Source organism: Hypomesus nipponensis, chromosome 3, assembly GCF_054491055.1.
Source record: "Hypomesus nipponensis isolate SF chromosome 3, ASM5449105v1, whole genome shotgun sequence".
NCBI lineage: Eukaryota > Metazoa > Chordata > Actinopteri > Osmeriformes > Osmeridae > Hypomesus > Hypomesus nipponensis.
In genome coordinates, this window is record NC_140363.1 from 12,259,285 (window position 1) to 12,273,840 (window position 14,556).

The window sequence follows — 14,556 nt, forward strand, 5'->3', positions numbered from 1 at the left end:
TAAAGAGATGGAGAATGTAATTCATTTAATACACCAATGTCACATTGGTGTGATAAAAATATCTTCCAAGGTTCAGTTTTTTTTTCCATTGGTTGAAATTCAAAACGATTAATTTTTTATTTATTGAAAACTAACATTTAGTCAACAACATCAACTTGCCACAGATTGACCATAGATATTTGATGCTGACACACTATCTTGAAGGCTTTCTAACGAGTCTACTGAATCTGCTGGATCTAAATATCAGTGATTATTTCTATTATTAGATAAGCTGTGAATTAACAACTGGCATGCCACTTTGGACCATCAGACTGCAGCCAGAGTCTGTCAAACCAATTCATTTGTCTGGCCATTGTATCATCCTATTATCTCACAGTACATTTACAAAGTTCACCACTGACAGCTCTCTAATGTCAGGTTCCCACAGATTGCTCTGCCTTGGCTACACTGTCACATCTTCCCAGCTGAGATGCTGTATAGGTAGCCCATCCAAATGCATACCCTAATTAAGCGATCACCCCAATTCCATCTCCATCAAATCTTTAGCTGTTGAACGGAGGAGTTTTGCTGTCGTTTTCTTTTGGCTGATTGCTGTTGTGAGATAAATCCCCTTGTTTTCCTCCTGCATGTATGAAGGATATTTTTGCAGAGCTATTTGTTTGGGCTGTGCAGAGCTGCAGTAGAATCTTCCACTTTGGGGAAGATGCAAGTAAGACTTACAACATCGATCTGCTGAGGTTGATAAAATAATCCTGGTAGGTAGCACATTGTACACAAACTGTACAGTTACACCATGGTATTCAACAATGGTTCTGAGAACTGTATCGGAAAGAGGTGGTTCAATGAACCCTGCTTGTGTGCTGAGTAACCTTGCTAAATACTTGAGAACTTGTGTTAACTCCAGGACCTCATGTCTAGGCATTTTCTCAGCAGATAAGTATGTGTTGCGGGTTCGAGGCCGCAATCGAGCTGTTACACAGAGTGGAACATTGAATGAGGAGGGGTCAAAGGATCTAGAATACTCTGCTTTTGTGAGGAATATTCATCACAAACATTACATTGCCTTGCAAGCTTGTGGCAAACAAGGTCCAGACACAACCACGCACACAGTACATCTTGTAAAGGAGGTTGATGGTGGAATACACTGTTGTATTGAGTGAGTAGAATTGATTTCATGGTCTGATTTCATTTTTTTACCTCTCATTTATCAAGGTTTTTCAAGGTTATCCTCATACTCTTATACTAAGCCAGATGGGAGAGATATTTCAAGAAAGCTATTCAGTTTCCATTGTAATATAGACTTTTAAAGTATAATGTATACAAAATAAATGTAATGTTTAATATATGCAAAATCATCAAGCCTCATAGTAATACAAACAAAACAATACCATTCCGAAAGACAAAACAGGAACATCATAATAATTACATTCCACAAACTGAAGAAAACCAACACATTATGTTTTATCAGTTTGTCACCTAATAACATGGGATTTATCATTAAAATTATAAAACATGCATTGCATTTTTGTTTCTGTAACAAATCATTGGTCCTTTTTACCCTGTCTGCCATCTATTAGAATAGATACAGTATGGAGGATAATTGATATGCCTTAAACAGGGGTCATAATTTGCATTAGAATTAACAGCGGTAAATTAAATTGATATTCAGTACACATCTCTCCTGATTCCTTTAGACCTTTTGTTTCCCATGCTTGGCAGAGTCTGTGTTCAGCTGCTAACCAGAGAGAAACATCTGTGTGGCTAATAATTTGATAAACAGCTTGTACAAACGTGCCTGAAATGTTCTTTTTCTGAAACCTCTATTTTTGTCTTCTAATTTTCTCATGTGAGACTTAGAACAGTTGGCAAGGGTTTCCAGTCATACACGTTTGTCTAGCTGTCTGTTGTGACCATTCTTCCATAGCTTGATTGTCATGACTCTCTCTCACTCTTTTCACTTTTGTATACATTTTGAAGCTGTGTTTAAGGTGTATATAAACATTTCTGCATCTATTGGAGAGACCAAAAAGGAAAGTCTCAGAGGCCCTATATTATGGAACACATAGCAGGGAAATAACTGAATTTTCTGACAAAATATGACAACACATGTCAGTGATACAGGATTGTATTTCACTGGTCACTTGTTTATATGGTTAGCCATCTCTAAATGAGCTTTTAATTAAATAAATCAAGTCTATGAGAAACAAAGACAAAGATTAATAGTGTGGTAGAAAATAGGGTTACATGTACATGAAGTATGCGCTCAATTGTTTAATATGTGTGAGTGTGCATGTGTGTATTTGTGGATGTGCTTATACTGTATGCACACATATTTCAGCATGTGAGTATGACAATTACTTAAGTGCTGTCAAGTGGATAAAAAAGTGCACCCCCCCCATCCCTCCCTCTTTAATTTCATGGCAAGTAAAGTTGATAAAGTAAAATGGAGTGGGGGACTGATGAGGAAGACTTTCTGAAAGCTTCTCTTCATGCCAGGAGATTAAGAGGGAATTGGACACAGAGTGTCTCAGAAACTAATGTCAAGATGCTGTGTCATTGCTGCCAGTTATAATAATTGTCATACTCTATAAACACGTCTGTGTTGGGGAGTAGTCCTTATGTGCTATGAATGGGGTGTGGTTTTAAGCTAATTTGAAAACAAAGCATTCTGTAGGATGGCCATCTCATCACGGATAATTATAGAGGATAATACATGCTTCGAAGCCATGTGCTCCCCTGAATTCAAAGCAGTTTAATTGTTCCAAATTGGTGAGAATTGGAAGTACTAGTGTTAAAAGCAGGACATGTTATTGTCAGGTAACCTACCTTTGAAAGAAAATGCACCCATTTATAGTAGAATTTTCAAAAATGGTTGAAAGGTTTTTAGTACAGGCATTTTTATTCCAAAATGTGTGACGGAGGCAGCACATTTACCAAGATGTTGCACTCGTTGGTTATTTGAATGAACAGCGGTTCAGTCTCGAGTGCTGTCTGAGAGGACAATGGTTTTAGTGTGGATCAAACAAAGCCTTGTGGGTAAAGAGAACAGTGCCCCCTTGTCATCTTCCACATCTTGTGGTGTCACAGGTTGATAAGTGAATTCCTTCTCCATTGTCCTTTCTTTCCTTCTTTCTTTCCCTTGTTTTCTTTCATTGGTCTTCTGCCACAGTGCTGTGTAAGTAGGAGAGAGACAGGAAGCAGAGTATCATCCCTCCTCAGACAGACATGAGGCAGTGGGTCTGAAGTTTGACTGACAGCTGACAGCAGTAAACTGTGGCATGTTGTGTGTGTGTGTATGTGTGGGACTGCATGTCTGTGAATTGTGCATTTGTGTGTGTGTATTGGTGTTCTTAGGTTTCTGTGACTGTGTGTGTGTGTGTGTGTGTGTATATGTGTGCGTGCGTGTGTGTGTGTGCTTGCGTGCATGCATGCGTGTGTGGTAAGATGATGAGATCCTACTGTCAGAGCCTGTGGAGGTGACAGTGACAGGGTGTCGGGGGGGGGGGGGGGCTGATGCTCCCTCCCAGGGTGGCAGCCTGTCTGACCCTGTTAAGCCAGTGGACACATACCTCCATGTTTACAAGCTGTCTGCTGTTGAGAGGTAAACTGGCTGTCATGTAAGAGGTCATTGCACCAGGGTGATCCCATTACTGATCCTGCACTGGTAGAACGGCCATGTTTTCTCTGTCTTCCTTGATATTTTCCTACTCTTCTGTGACAGTGTTTCTGATACATTCTGAAATGCTACAATCACTATATACATACTGTAAAGCTGCTGTACAATAGTTGTTTTCATATACATAAATGACTACAGTGTATGTTGCTTACTTGCATTGCTTGTGGAATATGAATCTTAAAGTTGATCTGATTTATTGTCTCCATCATGTTTACCCGTATTGCCATGTGAAGGCACCCCAACCCTCATTAGACAAGCACCTCTCCCTTCATGCGAGAGCCAGTCCCAGCCTGCATGGCCAATTTGACCTCCTCTTCCAATAGAGCCAGACGGCACGTGTCAGAGCAGCATTAGGGCATTAGGCTGCGTTTATTTGTTTGTGTGAGGAAGGCCTCGCATCCCCACTCTCTCAGGGTCACACCTCAGTTGACATCAGCTCTGGATGTTGCGCTTATGTGGGTTTAGTCTCCCAGGTCAAATTATCCTTCAATTTGAACTGGAATAGGGAATGGTGTAGGCTGGGATCAACGCAGGACCTGCCTCTGTGCTCTGTATTAAGCCATCACAGGGATGTAAGGCAAGCTCATATAATGAACCCTGTCACCGCCACCACTGCACCAATATCCCCACAACACAGCATGCATATTGATTGCAGATTGTGAGTGTGGGAGCCAATGTATGTGTGTGTGACTTCCCTTCTCCTGCGAGGAGCAGTGCGAGGAGCAGGGGAATCGTGTTACTCTCCGACTGATTAGAAAGCTCATGCATAGGAAATCACGACGGCAGCACTGGTCCCCATCTGCCCGCAGTGCAGGTGAAAACAATTTACACATCGGCGGGCTAATGGATACATTCATAGGGAGCACAGAGGGAGAGAGAGGGATGGATGGGAAGAAGGGGAGGGTAAGGGAGGGATAGAGAGAGAGCGAGAGAAAGGGACGGTAATGGGCCTGGGCCAATGCAGGCCAGTGGCCCTGGTCAGACACCCGAGCCAGATAGCAGCGTATCAGATAACACATAATCGCCGGGTCACAGACTAATGAGTGCGGTCGTGCCCTGGCGGCACAGGCTTTTGCCCGCGCTAAAGACACTTGTAAACAATTCTGCCGGGTGAAACATGGCAATAATATGTTGATTCAGCAGGTAATGAGGTGCTCCCAGAACCAATACCCCCTCACCCATCCCCAGGCGAGGCCAGCAGAGAGCACCTCGCCGGGTTAGTCGGAGCGTGCCACTGCGGATGACCTCTCCGCTGCAGTAAGGACACGGCGCGGTCTGAAGAGGACTATTCTCATATTGCACAAGGCCCTGAGTGTCAGAACTTTCATTCGCAGCAAGCAAATGAACAGGCGGCGGCTGCATGCTAATGAGCAGCAGGCTATTTTCCACCTTTTTTATCTGCACATTATGCTCTTGACTTTGGAGAAGGTGGGAATTAGGTTGGACCTCAGTGTCAGGCTGCCTGATGGCTCCGCTCAGGAAAACTGGTAATTGAAGCCGATGGCTACGGCGGAGGAGGTCTGAATTTGGAAATAAACAGTTTCAAGCACTGAACGTCATTTCTAGAGAGATGACAGGGGGAATGGAAATGAGCTGTCTGGATCTAATGCGGTTTCACAGCGGGGGGAAAAGGGGGCCATCTTTCAGATAACAATTCCACTCATTAGGACTTCAATGGCTGCCGTAATGACTGGGAGCCTGTTTCGCTAAATTCAGAGAGGGCAATTAGGAAACATCCAAAGTCTCCCAAATATATGCATGGGTTGCACCGTGATGAATTCTGTATATTGTTGTTTGACATTGTAAGATACATCTAATGGCTTTGAAAGGGAAGTGAAAAGAAGATGTGTGAAATGGACTCCTACTGAGTAATTCTTATCGACAGTCGCAACTTTGTCATTATTGCTTGTTTATTAGCATAATGGGAAGTAGACCAATTATTTCTCCTCTCATTGGCAAAGTGACTCATTTGTGTTTGTTTCCCAGCTTATTAAGTGTCAGGCCTATTTAAGCATCTTCATGTTTGTGTGTGTGTGTGTGTGTGTGTGTGTGTGTGTGTGTCTGTCCATGTATCTATGTGTTTGTGCGCCAGTGCAAAACCATGCTTATATTGTTTACACCTGTTATGTAACATTTTTACTGACTTACAGATTATTTCAGACTCCTAATTCATGTTTTAAATGGGTGCAGTTATCCAAGTATAGCCTTAATTACCGGAGTTGAAGCGTCAAGCAACTGCCTTTCCAGCATACGTCTGTCACATTGAAATAAACAGTGACAGTAAAACATGGAGGACCTTCAAGTTTTTATGCCACACACTATTCTCATATTTCCTGAAATGTGGCCTCTTCACCCTGTTCCCTCTCAGCCCCAATTCCCAGAACCCCCCATGGCGATCACCAAATTTCTCTGTCTGTCAGGCATTTCAGCCAGTAAGCTGTGTGTGTGTGGGTGTGTAGGCCTATGTGTGTGTCCACTACAGCCCGCCCCCCCTCCCCTTAGGAGACGCTGCCTCTCCCTCTTTCAATTTCCAAAGGATTATCAACAACAATGCGTTTTCCTCAGCAGATGTGCAAACTTTCTCTCTTCACCCCCTCCCCTTCCATCTCTCCTCTCCCCCTCAAGCTCCCCCCAAAAATGTAACTTGGCCGACATTTTAAGAAGCGTTTCATGTGCTGAATGACAGTCCTCTCATTATAGCCTCGCAACATGGCGGCAGGCCTAGTCTCTCTCTCCCTCTCCTTCTCCCTCTCCCTCCATTTACGCGTATCTTGCTCCCTCTCTCTGTGTGTGACCATACACAACTTGTTTATAGTATCCAAATGACTCGAGCCACTAATCCCCCTTGCTTGCTTAATGTGCTGTTATTGTGGCACGTCAAATAAAATGCAAACTACACAACCTTGCCTGACGGTGTATGGACGCGGCGTGCAACCTTGATGTGGCGGGGTGAGACCGTGGGGGGTTTGAGGCTCGGCTAGTCAGTGCGCTCATGAATAAAACAAGGGGTTTAGGGGGCTTCCTGTGTGGCTAATTCACAGCGCCGATGTTTCAATCTTTTTTCATGGTGCTTGGGCAGAACAATTTCTCTCCCCCAGCTTCAGGGCTTGTACAGTGTGCAGCAGGCACAGGATCTCTGGCAGATCCTGCAGTGGTGGTTATTTGTCGTAATCAATCATTGTGCTTTTTGTGAGGCCCACGCAAGGGTTACAGACACGGTATTTTCACAGGGTTCACTCCAATTGTATGCAAATAAACAAAGTAGCTTGCTGCTACTTTACTCTGAGACTGGGCTCGACGCTACTTTTCTGCGTTAGCGTTTCTGTATATGTAGCAGCCATTATGGTGCACTTTCAACACTGGCATTTAATTCATTTTTTGTTGATATCAGTGATTTGGACACAAGGACTAGTATGACTGACTGGTAAAACGATGTTCATGTCAACTTTACTGTATATCCAACCTTTTTACTGTGACTGTCCAAGGAAGACCCAGCACCATGACTACGATCATCATCATCATCATCATCCTAGTTGGGAAAGGGACTTCAATTTAAGCTCTAGACGTTTCACTACATCAAACGTTGCGTCTATGTCTCTGCTTTCCCTCACTTCAATTAATCACAAGAGACGTGATGTCTGCTCTTCCTCGTGGCTCCTGTTTGCAGACTCATTACTGGGCCCTGCTGGTGTCTCGCCACTGAGAGGAAGTCAAACAAAGCTCCACTCACACACGGCACCTCTGCAGAGCCAACAGGCCCCGGACCCTGCCGTCTAACTCTACAAAGTGAAGGGCTGCGAAAACAAAAAACGCTACGACATCCTCCACTCCGACTAGCACCCCACCCTACCTCCATCGCAGCAGACTTAATGGTGTCTCTCACTTTCACTGTGAAGTGCTGAAAACACATGTTATCACCATCCCACCCCAACTCATCTGTCTCTGTTCTGTGTACTTTACTGTGGGCCTGGTTCCTTGCATCTTCCTGTCTCCTTGCCAACCAACCTGTTACACCTTGATAGGGAAGAGGAAGTGAATGGACGGCAAAGCATGGGTGAAAAAGGATTGGTACAGTTGTGGCTGATTTATTCTCTTTCTTTTATTTATTTATGACAAACACACATATACACACACATATGGACAGAGTCAAATAGAGCAGACCTAATTAAAAGTCCACAGCTTGGATTGGGGGACCCAACAAACCACATCCCACTGCCACAGCAACAGTTCATCTCGGCCAATTAGAGTGAGCATCAAAGCCGAGGGGACCTTGAGAGAGGTGGGTTCAGAGGCTGCGTTGTTGTGTGCGTGGTCAGCAATCAGCGGAGCTCCCTGCTGTGTTCAGTGTCGTTTACGCCTCCCAGAGTCACCTGACATGGCCTTGGTCAAGGGGCCTGCCGCGTGTTCTCATGAACAGTGTTGCACTAAACTTATCACGTAGAGGAACATGAAACTGTTAGAGCACACTGTTTGCCTTTCCCTGTCATCTATAGAACTGTACAAACAAAATAATTACCTTGTTTACCTCGACATGAAATCAAAACAAAGAAACAAAGCGTCATGCAGTAAAACAACTGGAAGATGAGGATGTGAGAATGTCTGTGTGTTTTTCCTCTTCAACACTGACTTGTATTTGCAATGTGCTCCCATGAGTCATTGACTCGTGTGTCATTTACTCTGCAGGTAGGTTTGGAGTGTGAACGAGAGAGACCGAGAGCAAAGAGGAAGACTGAGAGGAGGAGAGACACAGAGAGAGAGGCAGCAGGGAGAAGGGGGGGGGGTGGGTAGGGAGGCAGGCAAGGAGTCAATTTGTATGTGTGTGTGTGGGAGAGGGAGAGAGAGTGAGAGAACACATAAGAGAGAAAAAAGAGAGAGAGAGAGTCACCCCTCTCTCAGAGAGCAGTGCTTAACCTGCTGAATGGTCCAGGCACTGTTCTCTCTCTCCGGGTCACTGATACAGGATCCTACACCACCGCCAGTGGAGCCAGAGCTGGCCCCTGTTCTTCCCCTCTAAAGCTGGGAATAAGCCTGGAGTCGGCACAGAATGGATTCTCAGGATTAGGAGGGGTCAGGGCTGGAGTGCTGCCTGCCACTCTCCCTCTCAGCAGCCGAAACTGGAACTCCTCATTATACCTGAGGAGACAAACCATTACCCATGGTGCATCTGGGCCTGGGGAAATGTCCCACAACTGCCACCGTAGGGCCAGCGGGACTGGACTAGACTGGGCTAAAATGATAGATTCTGAAAAATGGCAATGCTAGAGTCTACTTCCCAAGCAAATCAATAATAAATAAGTGGCATTGTATTTTTTATTTTTTATTGATTCAAAGTTAGTTGGAGTGACAGCCCGATTTCTAAACCCGGCAAATAAACTCAATCATTTTACTGAAGTGAAATTGCCCCCCCTAAGGTCATGTTTTTCATTTGACAGACTGGTGAGGTGTGTGGGTGAGCGTGTGTGTGTGTGCCTGTGTGTGTGCCTGTGTGTGCCCGTGTGTGTGCCTGTGTGTGTGCCTGTGTGTGTATCTTATTTTCTGTCTACAAGCTACATATATTCTGCCTGCAAACATACTGTCATTCTACCAACATACAGAGGCAGCCATTATCCAATCACATTGCTAATTTATACATATATTTATATATTTCCTCCTTAGCTAAACATAATTAGTGATTATGTAATATTTTGGCCTGCCACTGTGATTACTGTCCAGTGTTTAAAAGGCTGCAGTTCTTACTGAATTAGAGAATGATTAGGGCATGGCAAATGTACTTCATTTTAAATATGTTAATTAATGGTCTATGTCGTGAGAGCAGTGGTTAAAAGCACTAGTAACCTCACGCAAGCTTCAAATGTAACCACACTCTAAATTGCTTGCCGTGTGTTTCTTTGAAAGGCTATATTTAATTAAATGCCATACAGTAGCCATTTTGGAGGCTAATGGAACTTACATTGTATGTAAGAGATCTGGTGAGGAGCCACTTAACCATCCATTACAGCTTTGGTTTCAGTGCAGGACTATTTTCTTAGTTACCATGTTAAAATGATGGTCATTAAATCATGACTGTAATAGAATTGCTGACGGATAAATGGGACAAGACGACAAGCATGCATTTGCAACCCACTCAAAAGATTTGCCCTGAAATGGTTCAGTGTTTGATCAGTAATATAAGCATTTCATAACTGGTAAGTTGAGTTATTTTTTTTATTTTCTTTCAAATAGTGAAATACATCACATTGTTTTCCCAACTACTTTGTTGAAATTAAGAAAAACTGAGTGTAACGGTGAGAGTATGCTCACCTACCCTGTACCACTATGGGACATAGATCCACCTAGTGTCTATGCTTTAGCTCACAACAGACTGTCAGCCTCTTCACTCTCCACACAAAGCTCAACACTGAGAGGGCACACTGGAAAGACTGGAAACAGCCTTTTAAATCCTCTCAGACGTCCCACTGTCACACGTTTGGATTGGAAATACCGGTCAAGTGAAGAATGTGGACAGAGTAAGAAAACGTTTAAACTGAAATGAATTGATGACCTAGGTTTCACATATTATTTGGTTTATCATGTATTTGAATCAGTGGAGGCCTGGACACAATGTTGAAGATGCCAGGTACAATCCTTGATCAGGCTTGAAGCTATGGAAAAAAAGGTTGAACAAAGGCACATTTTTGTTATTTTGTCTTATGGTCAACAATGGTGAAGACAGGCTTCTTCATTTTCTTTTCTTTCCTCGATGTTCCTTCCTCAAGAATAAAAACCCTGTGTTTCAAAACTTGGTTAAGGGTGCCCCCACCTGGCCAGTAGTATACTGCTATGAATGTAGAGACAAAAAGCTACTGAGAATTTTTTTGGTGTATGGCTAATACCTGCATTGTCTCATCTACAACATATTTACCTACAGATTTATTTAAAATTAAAAAAATGTTAACGGTAGAGTAATTGTTCAAGTGTTATTATATAACATGTATAAAAAAGACTTAGCATTTTTTTTTATCTACTGTATTACTTTAAATGCAAAATGTATGTACTGTCTATTTTTACGGTATTCATCTTATGAAAGTAGGTCTGCTTTAATTTGACAGCCAGTCAAAATGGAAATATGATTATTGAAAGAAGTGCACTAACTATCAGCCAGTGGTATAGGTCCTGGCCTACATGGTCCGCAAGTATGTTCATGTAAATTATTATAGTGTGTGCATATATGTATATAGATTGAGCTGTCTATGTTGTCAATGTCCCAGCATGATTTAGACACACACATGCACACAGATGCACACAGATGCACACACACACACACACACACACACACACACACACACACACACACACACACACACACACACACACACACACACACACACACGCACACCCACACAACAGCAACAGTTGTTTTGGTCCTACTGCAGTGTTGGGGTTGAAAAAGGGTGTTGGTGTGTGGCTGTATAATTTGCAGTCTATCCAGAGCCCATTTCCTTGTGTTTGACTGCTGGCTGCTGTTCATCAGTATGGAAGTCTATTAGGTGAGGCAAAATTGTAATGATGGCCACTGAACGGCAGGAATCAGCCGCTCAATAAGGCCCCCTAATTGCTTAGCAACAGTGTTTCTGGCCTCTCATTTGAGATCAAGAGTTTACTGGACTGGAGACTCAGGCATTGGAGAAATAGAGCTTGTGGCATTCGATAAGACGGGGAGAAATGGACTATATCTATACTTCCACATCCTCCTCTCTCTCTCTCTCTCTCTCTCTCTCTCTCTCTCTCTCTCTCTCTCTCTCTCTCTCTCTCTCTCTCTATCTCTCTCTCTCTCTCTCTCTCTCTCTCTATCTCTCTCTCTCTCTCGCTCTCTCTCTCTCTCTCTCTCTCTCTCTCTAGTCCTTACTACTCCCTCCAACCCCCCTTCCCAACCCTTCCCTACGAGGATGATTATGTTACCTTTCAACTGCATGATGTATTCAGTTCACTAGATTATTTTCTGTCATCTCAGTTAATTGAATTCTGTCCATCACATTTAGATGTTTTTGCATTTGCATAAAGGTTAGAGTGGTGAAGAGTGTCAAACTTCAATTTAGACAATGTCACTCAAATAAATATACCAGCTCTCGGTCTGTAGGAAAGTATTTACGGATTTCTCCTGAATTTGAATATATCTCTTTTTGTTCAGACGTGGGTCGCTCATATACATGTAAATATGAATATGAAAATGACCGGACACCACTCTGATATAGGGTGCATGACGTTGCGTGTGTATGTGTGTGTAAACGTCAAAGTGAATATAAAAAAATAGTAATGTGTGTGTTTCTGTGTACTCTTTTAGTTGCCCCCATGGCAGGTCTGTGACACAGACAGTTTGTGTGTGGGCATCAGTGCTCCCTGTCTAAGCTAAGGCCTCTCAATAGGTGCTTCCTCCTACTCCACTACTCACCGTCAAGTACCTCTAACCTCCAAACGGAGTATGGCGTGAAAACACTGCACAGGACCATGATGAGAGAGGACGGTAAGGGACACAATCCAATTGGGTAAAATATCCACACCACACACTACAGACACACGTGTTGTAAGATACACAAACCCACACGCCAAACACACCCAGGCCCACACAATCTGGTACTGAATCACTACGACTGACAGAGAGAAACGGGGCATAATAACATGTCTCAGTAGGAAGCATGGGAGAGAGGGGGGAGATGAGCAGATTCCCCTGTCATCCAAGAAGACCTGCACCAATTCACATTTAATAAGTGTACCGGAATATCCAATTACGTTTGCTTTTAAAAATTGATTCATATGTCTTTAGTGGCAATTTTCATATTAGGCTCTTTTAAATAAACATCTATTAGGTTTATGTATCATATCCCGCGTGGCAGTGTAGAGAAGCCTCAGCTAAAATAAGTGTGTGTCAGCTAGTCAATAAAGAGAGTGCGGGAGACGACGGACAGATTAGAGTGCTTATCTCTTTTCATCAGCTCTGAATGCCGGCTGAATTGAAGGTCAATATCTGACGATTCTCCAGAGCCGAGCAGGTGTCTGTAGAGTATGGATTTGCGAGCGCTTGTCGAGCCTCTGTCCCCTCCTTTGTGGACTTGCCGAGGCCAATTTCAAAAACTGTCAAAACTGCATTATGGTCAACCTTTCCTCAGACCAAAAAATGCCGTAGTTTACATCCTGTTCTGGTCTTTTCCTCTCTCCTCCCTCCCCTCCTCTCCACCTCTCCATCGTCTTCTACTCCTCCTCGTTGTTCTCTCTCTATTCTGAGAGTGTTCACCAGTCTCATACTTCATGACCGGGGCCTCATAGTGTGAGTTATCTGCCGGAGAAATGCTGTTTTCTATTGAGAGACACAGAACCACAAAGTGAAAAACAACAGCGTTGGTATCGACTGAATGCTTGCCATTACTTGCCAGTCTGAGATGGGAGACATTCTTTGCCTGCCTCTAAATAAAAAGCTCAAATACTGTATGTTAGTAAGTGTGAATGTGTGTTTGTGTGTGTACAGAATGTGTGTGTGCGGGGATGAAGGGGGGGGGGGGAGGGGGTTGGGGGAGGGCAGACAAGTACTGTAGCAAAGGCATCCATCTTTCAATGGGCCATCTGTTTACAGCCATTTTCAAGGTTGTTTATTATTGATTACATCTATATATTTATCCAATTCTCCTACAGCCCTGCCACAAAAGAAAAAATGTCCTTCAGATAAAGAAACCCAACACAATTTCAAACTTAAAAAAGCACTGTATGTTGCATTACCTTTTTTGTATTGCTTTTTAGATATATCTTTCTTTCCAGATTATTACAGTTTTTATCAGTGGAATCAGTGTTGGGACTTCTGGACAGTGCAGGAAAAACAAGTCACGGGCAGGACAGATGGCTGTCCTCTCCTTCCTGACTAGACTGTTTGTGTTTGAGCTTAGAGCCCTGTTCAAACTCCCAAATCCACACCAAAACAGTGGATAAAACAACATTGGCTTTCAAGTGGTGGCACACGTGGGCCTAAGTGTGTGTGTGTTTCTGTGTTGTGTGTGTGTAGCTAGGCCAAGCATCCCTCAATCAGTATGGGCTGGGGCTCCAGGCTTTTGGTGGTGCTCGTCTATGAAGGACCTTGTCCAGTCTGTCAGAGGGCCCTCTCGGCTACTCTCCTCTCAGACAAAGCCTCCGTGAAGGGGCTCACTCCAGCAGGACGCTTCTGCTAGGCTAGAAAACCACCACCAGCACCAGCAGCAGCAGCAGCTCGCTCCATATCCCTCCAGGAGCAGACCCAGCTATCAGCAGATGCAGAGTCCACTCCCCAGGCTGGCCCAAGCCCCCCAGGGAAGGCCATGTCCGCTTTTATCTGATTATGTGTGCTTCCGTCAATCAATAGCTATTGATTGAGCTACACAAACCGGGCTCCAAGTCTAAGAAGTCAACCTTTTACATTAGTTTTCATATATTTTACGCAATGTAGAAGTTATGAGTCAAACAAGATGTGTAATTGTGTTTGGATTATGCTGCAATAAGTGAGTGATCTTGACCTCACTCAATAGTCTGACCTAAGCATTCACACAGCTCAGATAAAGGAACATACATTTGTTTCAGTTGTACAAATTAAAACCGATTTGCAGCGATGAATAAAAAAAAAAGTAAATTGCCTGCTGCGTGGTGATTTGAATAGGCCACTTTATTTGTGTGTGCATCTGTAATGTTATTGTGACTATTTTCATTCACACTGGCAAAGTTGTGAGCTCACCCTTGGCTTTTATTTACATGGTAGTGTGTCTGCTGCTTGCCCACAGTAGATAAGTCCTTTCAGCCTCGCACAATTGGTTGCCTCGGCAGCGTTTTGTTGCTGTAACTACCTCTTTCTTCTCCACATTCCAAATATCTTTGGTTCGAACCTGGTG